The sequence below is a fragment of the Balaenoptera physalus genome (genome assembly GCF_965194825.1).
Source record: "Balaenoptera physalus genome assembly, chromosome: 15".
NCBI classification, from domain to species: Eukaryota; Metazoa; Chordata; class Mammalia; order Artiodactyla; family Balaenopteridae; genus Balaenoptera; species Balaenoptera physalus.
The window spans coordinates 23334748-23354912 of record NC_138894.1 but is presented as its reverse complement, the minus strand read 5'-3'; the positions used below and the strand labels follow the sequence as shown (position 1 = coordinate 23354912).

At 39.4% G+C, this 20165-nt stretch overlaps 1 pseudogene across 1 annotated transcript; it reads left to right on the top strand.

Moving 5' to 3' along the window:
* The first annotated feature begins 211 nt into the window (after window positions 1-211).
* LOC309643493 (lithostathine-like) lies at window positions 212-19364 on the top strand (annotated as a pseudogene). The gene is made up of 4 exons: window positions 212-1759; window positions 2338-2458; window positions 2563-2804; window positions 3462-19364. The product of its transcript is annotated as a lithostathine-like (transcript).
* The last annotated feature ends 801 nt before the right edge of the window (window positions 19365-20165 follow it).

Here is a 20165-nt window from a genome sequence, read left to right as displayed (position 1 = left end):
CAGGGAACTCTGCTCAATATTCTGCAATAACCTAAATGGGAAAAGAATTTGAAAAAAAATAGATACATGTATATATAAAAATGAATCACTTTGCTGTACACCTGAAACTAACACAACATTATTAATCAACTATATTCCAATATAAAATAAAAATTAAAAAACATATTTACTAAAATGAGTTATCTTTACTGCTTCATCAATGTCATTTTTTTTTTTTTTTTTGGAGGCACCATGCGGCATGCAGGATCTTAGTTCCCTGACCAGGGATTGAACCCATGACCCCTGGAGCAGAAGCGTGTAGTCTTAACCACTGGACGGCCAGGGAAGTCCCAAAGGACATTTTAGAGTGAACATATTTGTTTGTTTCTTGCAAGTGCATGGGAGTGAAGAACACAGGTTGACACCCTTACCTTGGTGAATGCTGAGGACCCCAAAATTTACCCACAGTTGCCTGTGCCCCATCAGTGCAAATGTCAACACAGTGAAGAAGGCAAATAATATTTTAGTAAAGTTATGAAAATTGAAATATTACAGTCCCCCTGAAATGGTCTTGAAGACCCCCAGGGGTCTGCACATCATGGTCTGAGAATGCCACTCTGAGGTATCAAATCCCCGGCTCAGAATTGAAGTGAACTGAGGAATTATTTCTCAGTCTTCCCACACAGAGTTGGCCAGAAGGCAAATCTACCTGATCCTGGTTTGTCTATTGCCTTAGAACACTCCATGCTTCCTTCACACCTTGTTCCAAAAAGGAGAAAGCAATGCTGAAATATTGCTCTTTCCCATTGCTTCAATTCTTTTGTTTCTCTCAACTAATATCTTGCCCTCAGCAATATTTTCCAATGTTATACTCACCCAGCTTTTACTTATTACTAGTTTGGTTTTCTTTAACCTTAAAAGACAGGGATTAATGAAACTCATGTATATGCCAACAAGAGTCAGTTCTTGACAGATTTCCCAAAAATACACTTTTAGTACTTCTTTAACTATCCAATGTCACATATTTTCTAAACTATGAAACAGAATTCAAGCCACCAGGCTGCCTTCGTTTCTATAAGTTTTTCAGACCAGGTACCTGGACAAGGATGGCAAAAGCATAAACTTCACCTGTTCCGGAGAAAGTACTGGTCTGCTCAAGATAAAGAAGTAACAGCTGTGGCAATTCCCAGGCTTTGATGGGAAGGATCTCCTCCCTGTGGTGGAAATCTCCTTGAATCAATGCCAGACACTTCCCCATGACCACTTTCATGCCTCCAGTTTCCTGTTATTCATTTCAGCACCCCTCCTTCAAATCCTCTTATAAAAACCCAGTCTTTTCTGCCCTGACCAACCAGTGCAGATCCCTGCAAGACAGGTAAGTGGGAGCTGAGAGAAGATGAGACCCCTGACAGGGGTTTCATCACACACATTTCAGGGAAGGTATACAAGGATCCCTGTCTGCAGAGAACGTAGGAGATTTGAGACCAGGTAAAGGCAGTCCTGGGAGGTCTCAGGTGTAAGAGGATGTACAGATTTTCCAATTCTTTCCAGAAGTATGGAAGGGGATGGATACTATCCAGATGGATTTATTCCTAGGGAACTAGACAGAGGAAAAGACAAGAGATACAACAGGGGATTTCTCATGCCCTCTCCCTGACCACCCTTCCTTTAGTTCTCTGGTTGTCTCCACACATCACAGACAAAATGATGCCTTCCATGGGCCTCCCCAGCCTGTCCTGGATGCTGCTTTCCTGCCTGATGCTCCTGTCTCAAGTCCAAGGTGAGACTTCTCTGCCTCAGTCACTGGGTTCCCAGTGTTTGCTCAGGGCCAAGAAGAGGAGGAAAGCTCCTGTGTGCCTCCCATGGTAATGGTACATCCCCACACAACAACATTGCCTGAAATTCCTGTGTCATCACTCCTTCCTTCAGGGTAACTAGTGGTGGGAGTCTCCCCAGTGGTCCAGTAACAGTGGGATGAGAGGATTTCCATTTTCTCAGTAGAGTCTAATTTATGTGGGTGATTAAGGAGGGAAAGTATAGAGTGTTTTTAATAAGATGAATAGAAGGAGAAAGACTGAAGGATCCAGTAGAAGAATAGTCAGCCCAGAAGAGGAGAAAAGTTGGACTTTTGAATAAGGCAGATGAATAAAAAGAAAACAGACCATCTCCCAAGTACTAGGTCTAGTTCATGATAAAAAAAAAAAATCCTGGGAGTGTTGGCAATTGTGACAGGCAGTCAGGAGTGTGATGTCACTGCCCCAAGCACTGGCCTCATAGATATTATTCAAGGTCACCGCCCCACTCCAATATCTTCTCTCCATTTCACCCCATTCTTCTCCTTTATTTTTTCCTCCTCAGGGGAAATTCCCCGAAGAAACTGCCCTCTGCACGGATCAGCTGTCCCAAAGGCTCCATGGCCTATGCGTCCTACTGCTATGCCTTGTTTATAACACCCAAACCTGGATGGATGCAGACATGAGTGCTGGGATTTGCAGTTAAGGCTGATAAGGAGAAGCATATTTGAGACAGGGTTTGGGGGCTGGGAGTCTCCATTCTCTAGAGTTTCTTGAGGGTGAGAATGAGCACCTCATCTTTTGCAAACACAACCCCTTCTCACCTACCTTGTCCCTGCCCTTCCCTCAGTGAGGGTCTCAAGCTTCTCCTCAGTCTCTCCCTTCTCCACACAGATTACCTGCCAGAAGAGGCCCTCAGGTCACCTTGTGTCTGTGCTCGGTGGGGTTGAGGGATCCTTCGAGGCCTCCCTTCTCAAGAACAATTTGAAAATCTTCTCAGACATCTGGATTGGGCTCCATGACCCCACAGAGGTACACTTACATCCTCTTTAATCTGTTACCTCCCAAGATGCTATGGCCACCCAGGCCCCTCCCTATCCCCTGCCCCTGCCAAGAAAATATCCTAGAGATCCCTGGAGCTCAGGGGATAATTGGAGAAAATGGAGAGCCTTGAGGCCAGCTGAAGAGCTGAGTTCTGTGCAGGTCCCTAGCCTCCAGCTAAAATTAATCTGCCTCTTGTCAAACTTTTATACAATTCACACATCATGCCTTGTGATCCGGTTCTCTGAGTTTCCCTGAGTCTACACATGCTGTGCTTAGCAAATGGTAAATGAAGACTTAGGATTGACACAGGTTTCCCTTTTATAAAACAGACCTTGTCTCGGAGGTTCTGAGGGTAATCACAAATGCACCACCAAGTGCAGTTCACACAGTGACACATTACTCGTAGGGATTCCATTGGTATTTGTGATTATTTGCTTTGGAATTTGCCAATAAGAGCAAAGAGTTGGGGAGAGTTTCCCAGAGGAGAGCTGTGGGGTATCACCTGGAAGAGCAGAGCAAATTCCGTGATGCTGGGGAGAGGATCAGTCGTTCTAGCTGAGGGAATCAGGCCAGGAGAACTCTAAAGACCTTTCCACCTCACCTGACTCCATCCTCTGCTCTATAGGACTCTGAGCCCAATGGGAGTGGAGTAGTACTGATGTACTCAATTATGTTGCCTGGGAGCGAAATCCAGCCACCATCTCAAACCCTGGCTACTGTGAGAGACTGTCAAGAAACACAGGTAAGAAACAGAGGAGATCACTTCTGCTCAGCCTTTTTCATCCCCTCATTCCCCATTTCTGGGCCTGGTCTTCAGAGAATCCTCCTGGGCTGGAACTGTAATATTGGCTTATCTGTTCCCATCCCCTCTCTTTCTTTTTTTTCTGTCTCTTTCCCCTGGAGTGGGACCCTTGTGAAGATAACAGAGGGTCTTTGAGTCCTAGGCCAGAATCTGGGATGCATCTCCATTGGGTTCTCAAGCTCCACCAGCCCCATTTACTTGAGCTCTTCTGTCTCTTCAGGGTATCTGAAGTGGAGAGATTATAACTGTTATTTGAACTTACCCTATGTCTGCAAGTTCACCGAGTAGGTCAGATGGGAAGTCAGCAGTTTGAGTCTGGTGTGCAGCTCATCATGGACTTGGAACCAAGTGTGAAGAACCATCCCAAAGGGGGATATGCTCCCCATACCCACAACCTGACCACCTTATTCTGACCTTCCCTTCTCCCCAACCTAATTTCAGGCTCTTTTGTGGGTTCCATAACCTGGTTTTTCAAGGTTCATAATAAAAATGTTAGTCTTCCATTGCCTGTCTTCTCTGCTTCATTTCCATAGACAAACTCTGAGAAGGAAGAAGTGGGTGGGCAAGGAGAAACTTTGGTCAATCTCTGCCCAATTTCACCCAGGTCCTTGGGGAAATAACTACATATATATATATATTCTTCTTAGCATATTTGTGTATTGTGTATTTATATTGAGGTACATCAGCACTGCTTCTGTAGGATGTGTGTTGTGGACATATAAAGACCTATCTCTCCCACACACTCTATTGCTCACACATTCCCCCAAGACAGGTTTCTGAGGGTATGAGGCAACCAGTCTTAGGGTATGTGATGATGTTTAGAACTGTACTTCCTAAACCATCAGTGTGAAACATAATGAACAGATTTTATTAATATTCATAAAATACAACGCAAATGAATTAACAGACTACTTAAATGGATAAAACAGATAATCAAAATGAAAACCTGTTTTTGTTGTGATTGGTTTCGACAAACATAAATGTAATCTGTCAAACTGAGTACAGTTTTCTAATATCTGTCAAATTCTGTACTTAACTTACCATGTTCAGCTAGCAGTGGTCCATCTAACCAAATGTTGCCTTGTTCCTATATGGTAGTTGTGAGAATGTACCCCAGTAGGTCCTATCCTTGGGCCTTAAAAACACTCTGACCTCGGTCAGGACTGGAGTTGGTATGACTTTAATGTCTAGCAGGATTTTTTTTAACACTTTTTGGATGAAAAACTAATGTTTTTTTTTTTAAGAAATTCTCCTTACCTAACCGAAGGCAAGACCCAGCCTTTTCGTGTATCTGCATATTTCAAGACCACTAAACTGTCTTCCACCTTATCACCACCCCTCCCTCGTCACTAGCTTCTTTTATGGAAAAAATAAATGTTTTGGGCTAGTTCCCTAACATGGGAAAAATTATCATATGAGACCACTGACAAAAATTTCCATATGGGCAATGAACACTATAGCATTGCCATGTAAGGGTATTGCTTCTCAAATAAAGAGATGAAATGAATGGTCAGTGTCTTTTTTTTCTAATGTTTGTTAAATTTCATTTGTTCTTTCTAGGATAGACAGCCTTGACTAAATACTCTTTCAGCATTTTTGGTGGAAACACTTCTCTATCAGTTTAAATAAATTTATGATTGTACAATGCCAGGGGTCTTGATTTTCTTCCCTGTTTAAAGTAACAACATGGGTTTGAAAAGTTCACAGTGATTGTACTTGTGCCAGTTTCTATTTTAGTTGAGTTCTCCCTTCAGTGGCAGGTGGGCTACCACAGCTGTGGGGACCAGATCCTCTTCTTCCTGTTGGAACCCATTGTGTTAGATAGGATATTTGTAGTTGAAAGTAAGAAAAATCCCAACATAATTTGGCTCAAAAAAGTAAAGGTATTTACTGGATACATAACTGAAAAATCTAACAGTGAGGAAGGCTTTGAGCTCAGTTTGAACAGGGCTCAAATGTCATTTCTCTGGGGCTCACTTGTCTGCATTCTTTTATCTGTATCCTTTATCTGTTTACTGCCTTCCTTTGTTACAGCACAGGAGAGTTGCCAGCAGCAACTGGGGCTACTGATTGCTACTCAACATCAGAATAGAGAATTTATACTCTTCCCTAAATTTATAAAATAAAAGAATCTTGAGCTTCACTCTTTTTAGACAAACCTGAGCAGATCACTGCAGGCAAGGGTATGTCATGGGCTGGCACTTGAAGCCTGAATTATTGTGCGTACTTGAACCATTATTAGAGCAAAGAGGATATATTATCCTAGTTGAATTACATGAGTTGTAAACTGTCCAGGATCTTGGAGTGTGATCACTATCAACAAACCTCAGGAAGGGTTACTCTCAGAAGGATGGAAGGATTGGGTTTTCTTATGGAACACCTGGGAGCTGTTAGAGAAAGGGAGAAAGAAAACAATGAAACTAGGTAGGTCCCCAGGGATTATAACTGCACACATATTCGGAGTATTGAAAGTAAGTAAAACTTGAAGTTGTAATTGGGATTAGGGGATATGAAAAATGGTTAAATCTTCTTTTTTTTTTTTTTTGCTTAATAATGAGCAATTACCATATTACTACTATCAAAAGAATCAAAATGCAAGCATGTCCAGTGAGGGGAGGCATCCTAAATTTGCAGACTCTAAGTTAAGGACAAGTCAGTTTGCTGTTGACACCTGACATCATATAATATCACTCTTCCAATTTTTCAGTTCTTTTTGCCAGCTTACATAGTGAATGTTCCTCTGTAGGGTTTTTTTGCCCAGATGATTATGTAAATGTGCCATGGCTATTTTCAGCCTCTCTTTGAAAGTAACCAGTCCCACTGACACTTAAAGCTTATATGGCATGAATTTTTAAACCTAGTTTGGTGATGATGTATATTTTCAAAAGGCAATAAGTCATCTGGTGAAGATAAAATCAAAACACTGCCCTCTCCACAGAGCAATGAAAGGATAGAGAATTAAGGGGATGCTTGGAAAAATCTGTGATATTATACTTTATTAAATCTTTTCAAACTGTTCACTCTAAATCAAATTTAGACTGGATATTGCTGTTCTCCTAAGGATGTATTAAATATTATGATATTTAGATTACCTGGAACTCCAGCAAGGCCACTTCTGTACCCATATTCTGGGTCTATAAACCAAGTGGCTGCTTAATGATTCCCTATCAATGCAGGAAATTTTGCCAGCCATTTTTCCAGAGAGAAGTACCTTCTGATTTTTCTTAAAATAAGAAAAATATCACTTAAAACAATCATGAGCATTTTAAATCATTGATTAAAGAAATTATTTATTACTATCTTTTCAAAAATTAAAATAAAGATAATATAGACATTCAACAAACTGGGTAAGTTTAATTGTGGTACAACTATTGAATTGAATATGAGCTATTATAAATTACAATGAAATGCTTCTTTCTGTTAAATTATAAAATGTACATGTGGGAGGTTGAGGCAGTGAAGGAGATCCTTTTCCATTCCCCCACTCACCGTACAGCTTGAGTGGTTTTACCAGAGTAGATGGGGAAGATTTATTATAGCAGGACCTGAGGAAAGGGTAGAGGTAACATCAAAGCCTATCAAGTGAGCAGAACAAAGCCAGGACACTGAGAAGGGACACAGGTGATTGGGCTCAGAGAGATTGCCAGAATGGGGAGAAGCCTTTCCAGGCATAGGATGGAACTGTCAAATGTAAGGTATCCTCCCCACAATCAGTCCCACTTTCCTTTAGGCAAAGGTGAAGTTTTATCATTCTCTGAATGCCTCCAGGTGCCCAGTTCCCATGTCCCTGAGAGGCAGAGGGTGTGAGAAAAAAATCTTCCAGGAGAGGCTGCAAAAAGGAAGCAAAGAAGTAACGCAGAAAGGATGCAAAAGATCAGGCTTCCTGGGAATATTTAGGAAGACATTTGGAAAGAGATTCATAGAAGAGAGAAGCAGGGAAGAGTGGACAGACCGTTACCCCTACTGACAGCCCATCTCATCTCCTGATTATGCCCTTTTCCTCAAATTTAAAAAAATGACCAACACTTGCCTATGTAGAATCTGATGGTAACAGATGAGGATGATAAAGAAGGTGATAATTCTTCCAATTGAATCCAATTGCAAATATCCCTGAAAATCTGACTCTAGTCTAAAAATTTTACTTGTGAGCTTATATCTTATTATTTTAAGTGAAAAAAAAAAAAAAAAACATGATACAGTGGGTTTCCACCCCAAACCCCAATCCCCCAACCAATGCTCTAAAACCCATGAACACCCATGTTTAAGTAGCAAGCTGTCATGTTAAAATGGAAAATTCTTTAAAACTTGATTTCCTGATTAGCACACAATGAATGAGTTTATTTAAAAAATTGTTTTTATTGTATGAGGTGCAAGACCCAGTGATTCCTCTCTCTACACCAGCATCATCTGTGACTTGAACTCGTTTTGAAAAGAACACATGATTCTGATCTTTTATTAGTGGTGCTTGGTATGTAACTTGAGACTTAGCGCACTTGTAATTTTATTAAAGGATTCATATTGAGATTTGGGGATGCAACTATGAAATTTTCTTACATAAATTTTGGCTGAAAAAATATTGCACAGGGGGATATACACATTGTGTGGAGTTTGGATCATTAAAACCCAAGAGTTGTTCTTTTAAGAAAATGTTAACCAGAGACGCTGTCTTCAGGATATGCCTTGCCATATCTTAGGTGCTATTCAGAATGCATCATAAAGATGACAAAAGATTTCTATTTGTATAGTGCTTTAGGTACATTCATTGCTCAATCCCATCCTTTTAAAGACTATGAAATGCTCAGCATCTTACTGCTGCCAGCTTCCCAAGGACCCTTCCCCAGACTTTTAAACGCATACATATCATCTTTTTCTAAACATCATTGACTATCACAGTGCAAAGAACCCTATTGTTTCACTGAGGAAGCAAAGAATGTTCAGAGAAGGCTTGGGAAACAATTCTATGTGGGGCTCTGATGTTTCTGCACTTCATGCAAGCAGAGGCACTGACTGCCCTTTCTTCTGGTCTATCTTTGCAAGGATGTCTGTGTAATGAAGAGCCTTTAAAAATAGAGATAGTATCTCTCTCCAAAGCAAAGGGCAGGCTTGCTTATAGTTTTAGAAAATGGACATAGTGTTTCCATCCAGAGTGAAATTAAGTCAGGCATGGTTACTCTCCAGTACAAGAAAGATGTTTCCCTCTGAAGTAAGGAGTAGGCTAGCTTACTGCCCATCATAAAGATTCAGGTTTCCTAAGCTCCGGTAGCATAATTATAGGGGATATTCCTCTCCTGTAGCATAACCCACTACATGTGAAGGCAACTGTCTGGGTCCATCTATGTCCCACCATTGGACTAGGGGGTAAGGGGAACTGAGCTGAATATTGTGAAACTCATCATGCTACAAGTACTAAAGTCCTTTGCCTTCTGCCAATATCTGTGCAACCGTGGGGAGCAACTATGCTTGCTACTAGGGAAAATTTCAGAGAGCTCATGGTCCTTGACATGAAATTAAGTAACTTTTGCAGCACATTGGAAGAAAAGAACTTTAACTGAAGGGTCTTGAATCTTACCTCCTAATTTCTTTCTATTGTTGTTTCCATTCCATTTTCCTTGAAGAAAAAAAAACAGGTTTCTTGTTGTTTTTTAAATGACACCGGTCGGACCTGCTATCTTGGCCTTTTCCTCTGGAAATCTTCCCCTCCCCCCCTTCCCTTCATGTCCTACTGTGTCTCTCTTTCCCTTCCGCTTATAGATCTACTGGCGTTATAGACCCCACCCTGACATGGTGTCTAGTCCTGCATGATACCAGGGAGAGTCCCATCATTCTTCCCTTAGGGAAAACTGAGCTTTCCAAGAGCCTCTAAAGGAAAACTGAATTTTTTTTTTGATGGATAGTTATAACTTTAATTCAATTATATTATGAGGAAGGAGCAAAAAGTAAAAATATCAATGAACAAAGTAAGTCAAAAAGAGGACTATAGAATAATACAAAGATATTTGAAGGAAGAAAGTAAAAGAGGGAAGCATATACTAATGAAACATGAAATAAACATATAATAGAAAGGATCATGAAGCCAAAACTTGACCAAGAAAAAAGAGAAAGCACAAATAAATTCTATTATAAATAAAATGGGACCCTAACTACTGATGTAGCAAACATTAAAAAGATGAGAAAAACATTATAATAGCCTCATACTAATAAACTGCTTAGAATATATAATTTTCCAAAACTGACCCACAAAGAAAAAGACTGAATTCTCTTTAATAACCATTTAAAAATCTGGACTGTTAAAAAAAAAAAAAAAAAAAAAATCCTACCAAAAGGGAAACATGAGGTCTACAGGGCTTTACAGGTAAATTCTATAGGATAGTAAAGAAACAGATTATCCAAACATTATATAAACCCTTAAAATAATAGAAGTGTGAACACTGCCAAACACACTCTGTGAGGTTGGTATAGCTTGATAACAAAATCGGACAAGGACAGCACAAAAAAACAGAAAACTACAGGCCAATCTCACCCATGAACCAATATGCAAACTGCAAGCCAAAATTAACAGCAAAGCGAACCCAGCAATATATTAAAAAACTAAAACTTCATGGCTAAATTAAGTTTATCTCAAAATGTAATCAAAATCATGACCAGGAATTTTTCATGAACGTTCAACAAAAGGCTAAGGATAGCCAAGACTCTCCTCAAAAACTAGTTGAACAGACTTGTCTTACCAATTATGTAATTAATAATTAAGACAGTGCATTGGTGCAGTGATAGAAAAATAGAGCTAAGGAATAAAACAATGAGCCCAGAAAGAGACCCATGCAAGTATGAAAACTTACTACCTGACAGAGGTTACATTATAGATCCCTCGAACACTTGATTATTCATAAAAACAAAACTAAAATCAGATCCTTGCATAATAAACATTAAAACTTTCAATGTAAAAGGCAAAACTCCTTTACTATCTTTTTTATTTCCTTGTTCCCAATTTTTTTTATTAACATCTTTATTGGAGTATAATTGCTTTACAATGGTGTGTTAGTTTCTGCTGTATAAAAAAGTGAATCAGCTATACATGTACACATATCCCCATATCTCCTCCCTCTTGCATCTCCCTCCCACCCTCCCTATCTCACCCCTCTTGGTGCTCACAAAGCACGGAGCTGATCTCCCTGTGCTATGTGGCTGCTTCCCACTAGCCATCTATTTTACATTTAGTAGTGCATATATGTCAATGCCATTCTCTCACTTCGTCCCAGCTTACCCTTCCCCCTCCCCATGTCCTCAAGTCCATTCTGTATGTCTGTGTCTTTATTGCTGTCCTGCCCTAGGTTCTTCAGAACCATTTCTTTTTCTTTTTTATATATTCCATATATATGTGTTAGCATACAATAATTGTTTTTCTCTTTCTGACTTACTTCACTCTGTATGACAGACTCTAGGTCCATCCACCTCACTACAAATAACTCAATTTCATCTTTTTTTATGGCTGAGTAATATTCCATTCTATATATGTGCTACATCTTCTTTTTCCATTCATCTATCAATGGACACTTAGGTTGCTTCCATGTCCTGGCTATTGTAAATAGTGCTGCAGTGAACATTGTGGTACATGACTCTTTTTGAGTTATGGTGTTCTTAGGGTATGTACCCAGTAGTGGGATTGCTGGGTCATATGGTAGTTCTATTTTTAGTTTTTTAAGGAACCTCCATGCTGTTCTCCATAGTGGTTGTATCAATTCCTACCAACAGTGAAAGAGGCTTCCCTTTTCTCCACACCCTCTCCAGCATTTATTGTTTGTAGATTTTTTGATGATGGCCATTCTGACCAGTGTGAAGTGATACCTCATTGTAGTTTTGATGTGCATTCCTCTAATGATTAGTGATGTTGAGCATCTTTTCATGTGTTTGTTGGCAATCTGTATATCTTCTTTGGAGAAATGTCTATTTAGGTCTTCTGCCCAGTTTTGGATTGGGTTGTTTGTTTTTTTGATATTGAGCTGCATGAGCTGCGTGTATATTTTGGAGATTAATCTTTTGTCAGTTGCTTCGTTTGCACATATTTTCTCCCATTCTGTGGGTTGTCTTTTCATCTTGTTTATGGTTTCCTTTGCTGTGCAAAAGCTTTTAAGTTTCATTAGGCCCCATTTGTTTATTTTTGTTTTTATTTCCCTTTCTCTAGGAGGTGGGTCAAAAAGGATCTTGCTGTGATTTATGTCATAGAGTGTTCTGTCTACGTTTTCCTCTAAGAGTTTTATACTGCCTGGCCTTACATTTATGCCTTTAATCCATTTTGAGTTTATTTTTGTGTATGGTGTTAGGGAGTGTTCTAATTTCATTCTTTTACTTGTAGCTGTCCAATTTTCCCAGCACCACTTATTGAAGAGGCTGTCTTTTCTCCATTGTATATTCTTACCTCCTTTATCAAAGATAAGGTGACCATATGTGTGTGGGTTTATCTCTGAGCTTTCTATCCTGTTCCACTGATCTATATTTCTGATTTTGTGCCAGTACCATACTGTCTTGATTACTGTAGCTTTGTAGTATAGCCTGAAGTCAGGGCGCCTGATTCCTCCAGCTGTTTTTCTTTCTCAAGATTGCTTTGGCTATTCGGGGTCTTTTGTGTTTCCATACAAATTGTGAAATTTTTTGTTCTAGTTCTGTGAAAAATGTCACTGGTAGTTTGATAGGGATTGCACTGAATCTGTAGATTGCTTTGGGTAGTATAGTCATTTTCACAGTGTTGATACTTCCAATCCGAGAACATGGTATATCTCTCCATCTGTTTGTATCATCTTTAATTTCTTTCATCAGTGTCATAGTTTTCTGCATACAGGTCTTTTGTCTCCTTAGGCTGGTTTATTCCTAGGTATTTTATGCTTTTTGTTGCAGTGGTAAGTGGGAGTGGGAAAATTGAATTTTAGACAAATATCCTCCTGAAATATCTGTTAACGTCAAATATTGTGGACTTCAAGAGATCATGGATTAGGAAATCTTGCAAGAAAACAAGTCTGGAAAAAGTCGACTAGAATACCATTAAATTGTGTGGGTTTGGTACATATATACAATGAAATATTACTCAGCCATAGAAATAATGAAATAATGCCATTTGAAACAAACTGTATGGACCTAGAGATTATCATACTTAGAGAAAAAGAAATTATCATATGATATCATTTATTTAAAAAATGATACAAATGAACTTATTTACAAAACAGAAACAGACTCACAGACAGAGAAAATAATCTTATGGTTTCCAAAGGGGAAAGGTGGGGGAAGGGATAAATTAGGAGTTTGGAATTAAAATATAGACACTACCATATATAAAATAGATAATCAACAAGGACCTACTGTACAGCACAGGAAACTCAACTCAATATTCTATAATAACCTATATGGGAATAGAACCTGAAAAAGAATGGATATATGTATATGTATAACTAAATCACTTTGCTGTACACTTTGCTGTGAAATTAACACAACATTGTAAATCAACTATACTCCAATATAAAATAAAATTTAAATAAACAAAAATAAAAGTATGAAAAAATTTTAAAAATAAAAAATTTGTGTGGGTGACCTTTTCTATGTTTTTTTATCCTATCCTGAGGAATATTTAAGGTAAGAAATTTACAGATTCTCTTTTTTTTTAGTTTTTATATATTTCTAAAGCCATCTTCACAATAATTTTTTAAATGCTGATGATTAAATATTTGGAATCTTTAAACTTTTTGATCATAAAGTACCACATAAAGAGGTTGTCTTATTAATAACTCAAAATCCCCTGAAGAGTGACATTCGAAATTAGCTTTGATAAAATCCTAACAGATCTTCTAGTGTTTAGTGCTATTGGCACCATGATCTTTGTCATGGTAAAAGGCAGAAAATGACCCTGAAGTTTGTTGCATGACTGGTAGTAGCTCATATTCAAATGATACGAAGATAGAAGAAACAAAAAATCAGACCTCCTCATGCTACAGTCCCAGTTTGTCTTGATAACCATGAGTAGTGAAACAGATTAGGTCAAGAAGCTTAGATCAAGGACAAAGGAGAGAGAATAAGGGCATAGACCACATTTTAAAGCAAAGAGAGTGGAGCAGTGCTTAGGAGAGGGCTTCCTCAGCCACCCATTTGCTGGGACTCTCAGGTGGAAAGATGTCAAGGGATTTCTGGAAGTAGCTGAGCTGAGTGGTAGGGGGTCCAGCTCTGTCCAAGTCACTGCTCCAAAAACTGGAAGGAAATCAAGAAGAGCACTGTTAGCCTTTATTCAAAATACCTGGCCTGAGAAGACTCCCAAGGAACATTCTGATTTGGGTTAGAAATGTTTATTGTTTTATGGAGCTCTAGCATGGGAAGGTGTGTTGAGGTTCAGCTACTGTCAAGAAAAAAGGAAATGTTCTTGAAAATTAGCAAACATAACTTGGGCGACCTAGATTTTCTCTAAGTGAGGGAAGAGATACAGGGGCTGATTTTCTGTACAAGGTGGGGGTGGTTGGGAGAGAGGTGGAAAATGGCCAGAGGGGCAAATACAAGCAAATCCCAGAGGAAATGTTTCCATCTCCAATCTTTCAGGTGCTTTCATATAAGAGATAGGGAGATTATTCTCATTATACAGGTTTGAATGAGGTTCATCTCAGGGAAGCATGAGGGCAGACAAACCTGCATTATATAGAATGCCAAAGACCCCCAACGAACCTTGATCTTATATGTTGTCTCCCCTTGATTGTGAAAAGAGCTTTTAGCATGATGAGATACTAACCCCTCATTATGTGATATTATATGGCAAAATGGATTCTTGAAGAAGCAATTCAGGTCACTAATCAGTTAACTGAGTCAATAAAATGAGAACTTCCTGGGAGATTATTGAACTGGGCCCAATCTAATTACATGAGCCATTTACATGCAGTTTTCTCAGATTGACAGTGTAAGGGGAAGTCAAAAGATTCAAAGCACCAAAAAGATTTATTCTGTCTTTGCTGGTTTAGTAGATGGAGGTGACCCTGTACCAAGGTATGCGGTTGAGAGTGGCACCTCAGTGGACAGCCAGCAGGAAATGGACCTCAGTCCTACAACTACCAGGAACTGAATTCTGCCAATAACCTGAAAGCAAGTGGGAGTTTGTTACACAGCAAAATTAAACTAATACAGTGGGATTTCCATGGGATAAAATATGTGGGGTTTAGGCTGGAATCACTCTTGTTGAGTGAAAATTACCTTCTCTGAGTATCAAAGGTCCTATGCCTGTCAGATCTTAATGAACAGATTTAGCCTATCTTCTGGTGTATCCTAAGCCTGTATCAGGCCATGCTTAAGGAAAATATTGTGAAAGAGAATTCTCTGTCTGACCCTATTGTACTCTGAAGTTAGAAAAATAAGGGAAACACCAGTGTTGAAAACATCCACCAGATGGCAGGGTCTGAGGACAGACCAGCAAGGTCCCATCAGAGAGATGTTTAAAGATTCCAGGAGGTCCATTTGCAAGGGATGGTGTGTGATCCTGACTGACCTTAAAGTGTGCTCAATGGAAGAAAAGCAGCATGGGCTTACAGGCTACTTGGGAAATGGTCACATTTCAAATGAAGGAGTGGTTTGGTCAATCTGTTGAAATCATATCAGAGCAATGCAGGCAGAGGACGGGTCAGGAAACTGATGGCAGGGGAGGGCCAACAAAACAAGAACCCAGTACGAAATCTGCAAGTGGAGGTGTTCAGAGATAAGAACAGCATGAATTTTGAAAGAAAGCAAAAGAAGGAAAAAATATACTGGAAGACAGAAGTGTTGAATTTTAGCCCCTCTTTCTTTGACAGTAAGATATTGGACAAGTCAGTTAAGTTTGGTGACTTCAAGCTGCTTTCCCCACTTGCCCCAAGCAGAGTTGCTCCACATTTTGCCTCACTCCCTCCTTTGTCCCTGTGTCCCACAAATTGTCCCATTACAGGTTCATACTCTCTCTGCCTGCCCCCTGCTGCCCTCCCTCTCACACCAGCCATCACTCTTCCTGGAAGGACTCAGTTTCTTCCCTTTGTGCTCGGGATCATGGGAACAGAGCATCTGGTTGCTGCTGGGGAAGGGCAAATCCTGCCTTTGACTTGGACAGTTTGCCAACCTGCCTGGGGGATGGGACTACATCTGTGACAATTCCCAGGGTGTTCCAAGAAGAGATTACTCCTGATGCTGGAATTTCCTTATGTCAGGACCCTCTGTAGGGTCTCTGAGCTTTCACCTGTGCCCTCCCCTTATAATTCAAATTCAAGGCTTTATAGGGGAGGAATCTAGAGGAAAAAAAGCTACTTCTGAATGTGAGAAATTTCCAATGTTTCTAGAGACTTCTTGCTCAAATTAAGTAAATTAAATAACTGGTGGCTTGATGGAGAATGTGTTTCTGACCCTTCAAAGATAATGCGATTTAGAGGAGGGAGAGACCATGGATGCTTTTGTATAATATCTGGTTCTTTTCCTAATGCTTTTATGTTCTTTATTTCCATGGACACACACTGAGTCATGAATGAGAGGTGGAGGTTCTATCCTTCCAGGCTCCATCCTGATTTTAATTTATCTGACCCCATGTGTTTGTGACCATGGGGGGGCTTGCTTACAACTATGTTGAGATGAGAAAGTACAACATCCTTTCCCTGCCATGTTAGTGAATCTGGTGTATGTAAATACATAAAGGACAAATTAAGTTGTCAAAGGACTTGGTGCTTGATGTCTCACATTTATTCACTTTTTAAGCTCTTCTCGTGGGGTCTGTAGTTATAGCCATGATCGATAGGTGGTTATTTATTAAGATCAGTCAGGCCTTAGAGAGCTGGATAGGATGAATATAAAGATACTAAAGAAAAGGAAAACAGAAATTTTTAGTAATATAAAAATTACCTTGAAGGAAAACTTCTTGGTTTCAAATCAATCCAACTCCAACACTTTGTAGCTATTTGATCTTAAGTTTCTTAGCCTCTGTGATCTTCAAGTCCTTCCTCTGTTAAATATGCTCAATAACGGCACCTGTATTTTCAGATTGTTATGTGATGGAGATGAACTAGTCTACTATTTGTAAAGCATTTAAGATAGTAGCTGCCAGTAGAACATGCAATAAAATTGTGTGTTAAATCCTCTAGACTTTTGCTTTGAAGTAAAAACTGTTGTGTTGTAAGTAGACCAGAAAAGGCCTCAGTCCATCATGTGCTCTTTTAGCCCCTTTTCTCCCAGGTCAAATTTTTCTAGACAGGTTCTTACCCACAGGACTGCCAAGAATTAAAGCAATTTGGAGATAATCTCTCTATAGAAAGTTTTCAATACCTAGTACAAGGGTGGAACGTAGTGAACAACTACCAGAAGACAGCCAACAGCACCACTTATCAGTCACAGCCTTGAACTGTCCTAAGCCTTACTGGGGGCTTATTAAGGAATTACTCCACTTGGGACACATGAACTCTAGAAATCCAGCATTCTGCTTTCCATCTATCAGAAGACTTTCAGAGGACGTGTGATGGGAAAGGACTGAAATGAGCTCCTCTGTACATGGTGAAACGAAGTCAGAAGAGAGTATGTTGAGGTCCCTGAGGACAAGGAGGTACATATTGAAGCGATGGGAGTAAAGCTTCCCTGAAAAAGGCATCACTATGGAGAGAGCAAAAGTCCTCAATTTTATTACCTTGCATGTGAAATTTGGCCAGCCATATATGTAAGCAAAAAGGATAATTATCTCAATAAGTATGCAGCTATTGGGGGCAATAAAGACTTTGATGAGACAACTGTGTCAATTGTTGTTTTAAATCTTCCTCTTTTATCTTGCAGCAGCTCCCTCTCTATATCACACTAGCCACAATATATTTATGTGCATTTTAAAGTATTAGATCTTTTATTCCTGGAAACTCATTGTGTGTTTAAAGTCTTCTTGAAAAATGAAATAACTCAAATTTAAAAAAGCAACAATCCTGCATGTATTAATGTTCAAACATTAATTGCTTGCTTACTTTTATCAAGAGAAATATATCACGGTACTGTTGGGGATGGGGAAGTTTCCCCCTCTACCATTCTTGAGTTCTTGTGGCTGAAATAAAATTGAAACAAGACATTAGCTGGTGAAAAATAAACACATTTTAATTTATGTACATGGAGGCCCCATAGAAATGGAACCTAAGAAGTGGACAAAGTAGGAGGCTTTTATACTTTTAGACAAAGAAATAATAAATTTGTGAGGAATTGACAGAATAAAGAAATTTAGGCTTTGGGTACCTAAGTAGTGAAGAACCTAAACAGAGCTTGGGCTTGGGGCAGTAAATTAAAGAAATAACAAAGTGTGTTTCCATGGGCCTCTCAGCTGAAATTCCCTACCATTGGTGGAAAGGGTGTCCTCCTACCTCCAGATGCAGGGAGTGTACATTTCACATGAGACATTTACTTCTTGTTTTCAGGGAGACAGAAAGGAGGGTCAGAGTGTCCCTCTTCCTTAGCTACTTCTTAAGTAACTTTAATTCAATAAGATCAATGTACCATTGAAGTACATTTAGGGGCAGCCTAGCCTGGGCCCCAACAGCTACTTCCTCTGAAACTTGGAAGTTTCTCATATTTAAAGCTGAGCTGTTGACTATATAGAAAGAGAACAGGTTAGTAGGATCCTCCATTTCATTGAACCAACTTTTTAGTTCTGAGAACAGATCAGTTAAACAGTTGTATCTCATTTACGCGGTGATGATGCAGATGGGCTCCCCAAGCCAGACATATGTGCAAGGAATCAGGTATTTAATAAGAGACACTTCTGTGGGAACAAAAGGAAAACAAAGGTTAATGAGACAGCAGATTATAAACCCGTTTCTGAGCCCAGGTTGCCGTCAGTCAAGCAGATTGCTAGATGTCAGGGACAAAGCATCTTTTGCAGTTTGAATTATCTCTGAGGACGGGTGGGTAAACTTTCTGAGTGGTTTATACAGAAACAGGCACAAGGATTGTTTAAATATGAGCTATTGTAGCTATTGTAGTGATTTCTTTGAAATTTATATCACATCATCTAGCTTCAACTTTCAGGGCTTCGGGAAAAGGGCAGTTTTAGTTCTCAATAATCCCAAGACAAAAGAATAGGGAAAAATTGGAAACTTTAGAGAACTGTAGTTAGATATTAGAGAAAACTAGAAATATTCAGTATCCAGTCTAATTTTCAGGTAAGTAACAAAACCTCAAAAGAAAGTAATAGCACTAGAATTTAATGTCTACAAGTGGGTATTATAGTTTAATTGAAACATATTTTTTCTCTCCAAAATCACCTTCATTTTACAAAGCCAAATAAAGACTAATTTGTTTGCAAAATGTTTTAATTTAATAAACTTGACCTGATTATTTTCATAAGTCCAGCAAGAATAGTGATTGACCATATAGGGTCTTTTAAGTATGTTTTGCTGGAACTTGTTATAAGAAGTCTCCAGATTAAACTTTTAATAACCTCTCAGGGCCAGTAAGTCACACCAGATACTCGCCATCAGGTTTGCCTATAATAACTATTGATTTTCTGAATTCCACTCCTCTGGAAGTCCCCAAACTATCCTAAGTTTTCTGGGTCTTCCAGGAAGGATCCTTCCTTATTTACCAGGTAAGGCTGCTGGGAACCCTGTTAACATGGTACAAGGAATTTTTTCCAAGGGGCCTATTGGCTCCAAGAAGTCAGCCTTAGTTCCTCCAAGCTCTCTTGTCATATTTGTTTATGCATGTCTCTTTCCAATATGACATTCCAGTCAAAGCCTTGGTAATATAATCAGTGTTTCTTTTTTTTAGAAATTCACGTTCTTTTATTTATTTATTTATGACTGTGTTGAGTCTTCGTTTCTGTGCGAGGGCTTTCTCTAGTTGCGGCAAGTGGGGACCACTCTTCATCGCGGTGCGCGGGCCTCTCACCATTGCGGCCTCTCTTGTTGCGGAGCACTGGCTCCAGACGCGCAGGCTCAGTAATTGTGGCTCACGGGCCCAGTTGCTCCGTGGCATGTGGGATCTTCCCAGACCAGGGCTCGAACCCGTGTCCCCTGCATTGGCAGGCAGATTCTCAACCACTGCGCCACCAGGGAAGCCCTAATCAGTGTTTCTAATTGCGTTGTATTATAAAGAGAGTAGATTCTTATTGAACTTATGCAAATAACATACTGCCAAGAAAATAAGAATGCTCACTGAGAGTTTCTGAATTCTGGAAGCATCAGTTAAGGAGAAAAAGATCAATGTCTCAACTCTGCTTATAACAGTATGTCTTACCAAAGTGTTGTAAATATTTTTTAAAATTTCCTTGTATCTATAAAACAAAAGATTAAAAAATCAGTAGTATCTTAGACAAAAAGTTATAAAAATTATAATCATTCATCAGTTCATTCATTCCCATTTAATTAACTGTTGCTTTTTTAGTCCAGTTTTCCATTAGTTCTGTTGACCTTGCCTCATAATTGAGGGTGACAGGGACAGTGCTAATCCAAGATGTTTGCAAGTTTGTTGTTAAGGCTCATAGTATTTGCCCAGTGAAGTGAGTTCCTGATCACTGGAGATTGTGGTAGGTAGACCCCAAGCAGAAAACACAG